The sequence below is a fragment of the Chrysochloris asiatica genome, unplaced genomic scaffold, assembly GCF_000296735.1.
Source record: "Chrysochloris asiatica unplaced genomic scaffold, ChrAsi1.0 scaffold00193, whole genome shotgun sequence".
NCBI lineage: Eukaryota > Metazoa > Chordata > Mammalia > Afrosoricida > Chrysochloridae > Chrysochloris > Chrysochloris asiatica.
Genome location: NW_006408711.1, coordinates 2,957,426 through 2,965,494, shown reverse-complemented (window position 1 = coordinate 2,965,494; position 8,069 = coordinate 2,957,426).

Genomic DNA, 8,069 nt, shown 5'->3' with positions numbered 1-8,069 from the left:
GCGGAACAGCTGGTAGTTTCGAACTGCTGACCTTGCGATTGGCAGCCCGATTCGTAACCAAGAGTTCTATTATAGGTCCATAATTTACCAGATATTTTACCCAAGGAAAATTATACAGCCTCTGAGCCTCAACTATAAATATGTGAGGAATAAATGTATCTATCTGCAAACACTGCTTCATAGAGCAATCCACGAGAGGCATCTAAGAAAATAGATCTAGTGATCTGCTTTTGAAAGATCACAACTTTGAAAACCCTGTGGAATAGTTCTATTCCATGACTTGAGGTCACCATGAACTGGAATTGATTTGCGATCAACTAACAAAACAACAGCTACAACAGTTATCTAATATACATTAGTAAGTCAACAGAAGTTCATAGGGCACAGAATCATGATGATAGAGAAGCTTGTAAGTTCAAGTGTAGTCATTTTGGATACTGGTCTATTGTATTATATTCTAGACTAGCTCTCAAATTGTTGTCATCATTGTAGGGCAAGCAACACTCTTAACCTTTATCTTTGTTTTGTTTACAACACATTTCTTATACTTCCTATTTAGAGAATGTATTTAATTGGGGGAATGGGCTAGGATGTGTGTGTATGGATGAATGCAAAGTGCAATACAGTACAAAATCATCCAGTTGCAGCTGTGATTCTTTGAAATTTCTGTAGTCGATTTAATTTCTATAACACTAAAAAAAAATGGTTTCAATTTGGCAGATGCTTGCTGATGTTTAGCTGTTATCATGTTGTTAGATGGTGTTGAGTTGGTACCAACTTATAGTGGTCCTATGCACAACAGGGTGGATTCCTAATGTGGCACTGTAGGATAAGCACTGGACTACTAACTAATCAAGGTTGGCAGTTCAAATCCAACAGCTGCTCCTCTGAAATTCTCTACAGGTTCACAATGAGTCAGAACCAATTCAATGGCACTTAATAACAATAATATGCACAGTAGAGGGGGAATGGTGGATTCATAGGATAAGCATTGAAGTACAAACCACAAGATCAGCTGTGGAAGAAAGATGAGGCTTTCTGCTACCACAAAGATTTTAAAAACCTTGTAAATCCTATACAGAGTCGCTATGAGTCAGAACTGATTGGATGGCACTTAACAATGACAACAGTGCACAACAGAACAAAGCACTGTCTGATCCTACACTATCCACATAATTGTTATGTTTGAGCCCATTGTTGCTGTCACTGTGTCAATCCATCTTGTTTGGGGTTTTACTCTTTTTCCCTGATCATCAGTTTTTCCAAGCTTGTTGTCCTCATTCAGGGACTGGTCCTTCCTAATAATATGCCCAAATTATGTGAGACAAAGTCTCACCATCCTTACTTCTAAGGAGCTTTATGGCTGTACTTATTCCAAGATAGATTTGTTTGTTCTTCGGACTGTCCATGGTACTTCCAATATTCTTTGCCAAAACCATAATTCTAATGCATCAATTATTCTACTGTCTTCCTTATTCATTGTCCAAATTTCACATGCATATAAGGCATGAAAATGATATATGATATGAAAATATCATAGCTTGGGTCAGGCTCATCTTAGTCCTCAAAGTGACTTTCTTACTCTATAACAATTTAAAGAGGCCTGACTGCAAAGACATTTGAACTGCAAGTCCAGTGGTTCAAACTCACCAGCTGCTCCTCGGAAACCCTATACAGGGTTGCTATGGATCAGAATCGACTAGACGACACTTCAAAACAACAACAATGCAGCAGATTTATCCAATTAAATATGTCTTTGATTTTTTATTTAATTTCAAAAAAACATATTTATAAATTACAATCCTTGTGTGGAGCTGTAGTAAAAACATTCTAATGCATGGTCATTTGAACTGCAAGATCAGCTGTTCAAACTAACCAGACACTTCTTGGAAAATCCTATACCAACAACAGCAACAACATTCATAAATTTATGTATAATTTATATTTATTAACATTACTAATTGCAAGTTATATTTATAGGTAAAGTTATTATCCAAAAATAGCAAGAGGAGCTATTTTTTTTTCTCATCATTTCAGATAATTTCATTAGCTTTATTAAACTGTCTCACAGCATGGAGGAAAAAAAATCATAGGGACAAACTTCCTTTTTTTTTGCACTTTTTATTGTGAATTGAGTGAAGGTTTACAAAGCAGATCATCGGTTTTACATTCATCTAGTCATATACTTTGCTTGTATGTATTATATTGTACTTGTATATATTGTATTGTACACAGTTAATGATTGAAATCTCCTCCTTATACCAACAGTTAACAGTATTTCCTCTATTCACTTTACTGCATTCCTCCTTGTATCTCCCACTACCTTCAATTTTCCTTTACTAACCTCTCTATTAGCGAAGTGGTTACGAATCAGGTTGCAAACCGCAAGGTCAACAGTTTGAAACTACCAGATGTTCCATAGGAGAAAGATGAGGCTTTCTGCTCCCGTAAAGATTTGCAGCCTTGGAAACCCTGTACAGGGTTGCTATGAGTCGGAATCGACTCCACGGCACATAACAACAACAACAACAACCTCTCTATTGTTGCGTATTGCCTTTAGTGTTACCCATGTTAAAAATGCATCAATCCTCTGTTGTTCTGCTAGGTGATGGGGAGTCTGTTCTGATTCACAGCGACCTTATGAAACATGGTCTGATCCTGTACCATCCTCACAATCATTGTTGAGCTTGAGCCCATTGCTGTTTCCACTGTCCCAATCCTTCTCATTTTGTCAAGCATGATGACCTTCTCCAAGAACTGATCCCTCCTGATAATATGTCCAAAGTGTGAGAGATGAACTTACGTCATCCTGGCTTCTATGGAGCATTCAGGCTATACTTCTTGCAAAATAGATTTGTATGTTGTTGTAGCAGTCCATGGTGCTTTTAATATTATTCTACAGTTCCATAACTCAAATGCATCAGTTATTCTACAGTCTTCCTTATTTACTGTCCAACATTCACATGCATATGAAACTACTGAAAATACTATGGTTTGAGTCAGGTGTACCTTAGTCTGCCAATTGATGTCTTTGATCTTGAATACTTTAAAGAGATTTGTGAAGCAGATTTTCTAAATGAAATATGTCCTATGAATTCTTGTTGGTGTATCCATGACTGCTGGTAGTCGATCCAAGCAAAATCCAATCAGTTGAGCAAGTAGCTGTCTTCATAATTTCTTGGCTTAGTTAAGTGAGTGCCATCAGTGCTTCAGTTTGTTGAAAGATTTCAATTTTTATCCCATCAATTTCTGGAGCATTATTCAGTGCACCTTATATTTCTTCCTTCAGTACCCTTGGCTCTTGATTATATGCTATCTCTTGAGATGCCATTTCCTTTTGGTACAGTGAGTTTGTATTCCTTCTGTTTTCTTTTTATCCTCTCTGCATCATTCAATATTTTGCTCATAGATTCTTTCAATATTGCAAATCAAGGCTTGAAGTTTTCCTTCAGTTCTTTCAGTTTGAGAAATGCTGAGCATATTCTTCCCTTTGGCTTTCTAAATCCATGTCTTTGCAGATTTCATTATTGTGTTTGTCTTTGTCTTCTCAAGCTGCCCTTTGAAAATTTCTATTTAGTTATTTTACTTTCTCATTTCTTGTATTTGCTTCTGAATCTCAATTCTCAAGAGCAAGTTTCAGAGTCTTTTCTGACACCCATTTTGGTCTTTTCTTTCTTGTTGCTCTTTTATTGGCCTTTTGCTTTCTTCTTGTATGATATTTTTAATGTCAACCCATAACTCTTCTGGTCTTTGATCATTAGTGTCTAATGCAGGTGTGAGGAACCTCTTTTTGGTCATTAGGATATTTATAACATCATTTGTGGGTCATAACAATTATGAAATTTAAAATTAGATTGCTGTATTTGGTCAAACATTTAATTAACTCACCCCTAATGTGACGGCTAGAACTGTGGTTTCCATGATAGGACAAAGAAAAAATATTTCACAGGCCTTATGACTCAGGCTGCTAACTTCAAGGTCAGCAGTCTGAAACTACCAGCCATTCTACGAGAAAGATGAGACTTTCTGCTCCCATAAAGAATTATAGCCTCAGAAACCCTTTGCAGGGTCACTATGAATCTGAACTGACTCCATGTCATGTAACCACTACCATGACCATATATCCTTCAGACCAGTTGTTTCCTACCCCTTGTCTAATGAATCAACTCTGTTCTTGATATTATCTCAAAATTCAGGTGAGATATGTATAAGGTAAATTTTTGGCTCTTGTGGGTTAGTTTTAATTTTCTTCAGCTTCATGCTGAACTTACATTAAAATAATTAATAGTCTCTTCCACAGTCTACCCCTGGCCTTGTTTTGGCTGATGTTATGGAGCTTTCTAAGGAGCTCTGGTAGCATAGTGGTTACAAGTCGGGCTGCCAATCTGAAGGTCAGCAGTTTGAAACTACCAGCGGTTCTGTAGATGAAGTGTTATGCTCCCGTAAAGATTTACAGCCTGAAAACCCTGTGCAGGGTCCCTATGAGTCGGAACCTACTCTGCGGTACTTAACAACAACAACATGACACTTTTCTACTGTCTCTTCCCACAGCTGTAGTCAATTTCATTCCTGTTTATGCCATCTGGTGAGGTCCATGTGAGTACTCTTCGTTTTTGTCATTTAAAAAGGGTATTTGCAATAAACAAGTAATTGGTCTTGCAAAATTCTATCATGTGATCTCTAGCATCGTCTTTATCACCAAGGCCCTATTTTCCAACTACTGATCTTTCCTTTTTGGTTCCAACTTTTGCATTCCAGTCTAAATAGCAATACATCTTGATTCTATGTTTGGTCAATTTCAGACTGAAGAAGTTGGCAGAATTTTTCAATTTCATCTTCACTGGCTTTAGTAGTTGGTGCTTAAATTTGAATAATAGTAGTATTAACTGGTCTGCCTTGTATGTGTATAGGTATTATTCTAGCACAGACAGCATTATACTTTAAGATAGCTCTGGAAATGTTCTTTTTGATTATGTGTATGCCACTATTCATATTCAATTTGTTATTCCCAGAATAGTAAACCATATGGTTGTCAGGTTAAAAATGGCCAATACCTGTGTGGAGCTGTGGGATAAAGCACTGGGCTGCAAGGTCATTTTGAACTACCTGGTTAGTGGTTTAAACTCACCGGCGCTCCTTGGAAATCCTATACAGGGGCACTATAAGTCAGAACCTCCTCCACGGCACTTAACAACAATAATGCCTAGGATATTGATCTTTATGCATTCCATTTCATTTTTGACAGCTTCTAATTTTCCTAGATTCTTACTTCATGCATTCCATATTCTGAGGTTTAATGAATGTTTAAAGTTGTTTCTTCTCATTTTGAATTTTGACCCATCAGTAAATGAAGGTTCATAAGCTTTACTGCATTTGTGTCACCACAATCTACCGTTTCCCAGTTGTATTTTAAATGCTTTCCAACCTGAGGGGCTCATCTTCTAGCCCTAGATCTACAATATTCTGGTACTATTGATCATGTTTCAATATTCAATATTCTGGTGCTATCTTCCATAAGGTTTTCAGCGGCTAAACAGTAAGAAGTAATCTGTCTGTCTTTACTAGTCTGTCTTAATCTGGAAGCCTAGCTGGAACCTGCCCACCATGGGTGATTCATGCTGTTTTTTTTTTTTTTTTTTAATACTGATGACATACCTTCCAACATCAAAGCAGCATGAAAGCCACCACAGTATCACAAATTGTCTGACCTCTAGCTGGTAAATAATTTCCCCTTCGTTTTCTACTCACCTCCTCCCATTACCATCACAGATTATTTCTTTTATTAAGAAAGCCTTTCTTAACTATTACTACACTGATTTCATTCAATATTTGTCCTTTCATGGTTAACTAACTCCACTCAGCATGATGTCCTCCAGGTTCATTCCTGTTGTGAAATGTTTTGCAGATTTATCACAGTTCTTAAGCTTTGCATAGGACCCCACTGTGTGTATGCACCAAAGTGTGCTCAACCATTCCTCTGTTGATTGGCATCCACACTGTCACCGTTATTGTGAATAATTGAATAATCTGGGTTTCTTATCCATTCTACTCTCTCTGTCTTTTGACTGGTGTATTTAATATTCAGTGTAATTATCAAGAGGTATGAATAGATTGTGATAATATTTCTGTGTGTGTGTTTTTTTGCTTTTGCTGTTGTCTTGTGGTACTGCTGGTTTCTTTGTTCCATATAATTTTCTGCACTGAGTTCATTTTGTTTGTGGGCTTTCTTTTCATTTTTATTTATGTTGTGGTAATGTTTACTAAACATTTCTGATATTCACCTTTTTTATTTGCAGATATAGTCACTTCTTTGAGGTTAACCTGTAATTTATTACTTTTTCATCTTATTTAAAACAGTATGCTTTATCTTGAAATCTACTTGACTTCCTTGCCATTTGGAAGTTCTCTATCTACACTAGTGTCTCTTTTGCTTTATAGTTCATTATAAATTGATATCTCTGGATCCTTATTTTCAGGCTTATAGGTTTGTTTTACTTTAAATACTTCTACATTGGAATCCTGGTGTTGTGCTCGGCATTAATGCGCTGGACTTCAACGTTGCTTGAACTGCAAGGTTGGCAATTCAAGCTCACTAGTGGCTCCTTGGCAACCATAACAGGGTCGCTATGGGTCGGAATTGACTCAACGGTACTTAACAACAACAACAACAACATATCTAGATTCAGTACTGTATGGTGTTGTCACGTATGATAATCTCAGGTTGTCTACTGTTGTTGATTCTCAGTTCAAAGAACAGTTTTTAACATTGTTTGTAAAAGTTGGTCTGGTTCTTTCAAGTTCTTTCTGTTTATAGGGAATCATCCTATTTTCACATTCATATTAAAGTGAAAGCTTTGCTGGCTATATTATTCTTGGTTGGCATTTTTTCATTCAGAGTTTTGTATATGTCATCCCATTGCTTGCATGTTTTATGTACGTAATTGCATTGTCTGCATGGCTTCTGTTGAGAATAATAGCTTAGTCTTACTGTTGTTTTTAATTAGGTACCATCTAGTCAGTACCAACTTATATGCACAACAGAATGAAACACTACCCAGTCATATGCCAACCTCACAATCATTGCTATACCTGAGCCCATTGTTGTGCCAATCCATCTTGTTAAGGGTCTTCCTCTTTTTCTCCAACCCTCCACTTTACCAAACATGATATCCTTCTCCAGGGACTGGTTCCTCCTGGTAATATATCTGAAGTATGAGAGAAGAATATCTTGCAAGAAGCATTCTGGCTATACTTCCTCCAACACAGATCTGTTTGTTCTTTTGACAGGCCATGGTACTTTAAAAATTCTCATTCAACACCATAAGTCAAATGCATCATTTCTTCTATGACCTTCCTTATTTATTGACCAAGTTTCATATGCATAAGAGGTCATTAAAAATAACAAGTCTTAGATCAGGACCACCTTAGTCCTCAAACCAATATCTTTGCTCTTGAACACATTAGCAGATTTGGCTAATGCAATACGTTGTTAGACTTCTTGATTGCCACTTCCATGAGTGTTGATGGTTGATCTGAACAAAATGAAGTCCTTGACAGCTTCAATCTTCTCTCCAGTTGTCTTGGTGTTATTTATTGTTCCAGTGGTGACAATTTTTGTTTTCTTTACACTGAGGTGAAAACCATACAGAACACTGTGGTCTTGGAATTTTAACAGTAAGCATTTTAAGTCCTCTTACCTTTCAGTAAGCAAGATTGTATCACCTGCATATTACAGGTTGCTATTGAGTCTCCTTTCCATCCCTACTGCCTCCCGTGGATATAGTACACCGTTCTTGTTCACCATTTGTGCACCTCAGTTTGGTGTAGGTTTGGCAGGTGTTGACTTCTGTCTATCATTGATCATGTGATATAGGAGTTGCTATTCGCTTTTGTACATTAGATGGAGCATCTGAGGGTATAATTTACCTGGACTATATGGGCCTGGTTGCTGTCTCCTGTAGGGTGGGAAAGAGAAAACCTGTCCTTTCCCCCACCACACACACACAATAGAATAAACAAACAAGGGGCCAAGAACGAAAAGAGAAAATATAAATAAAAACAGAGAGCAA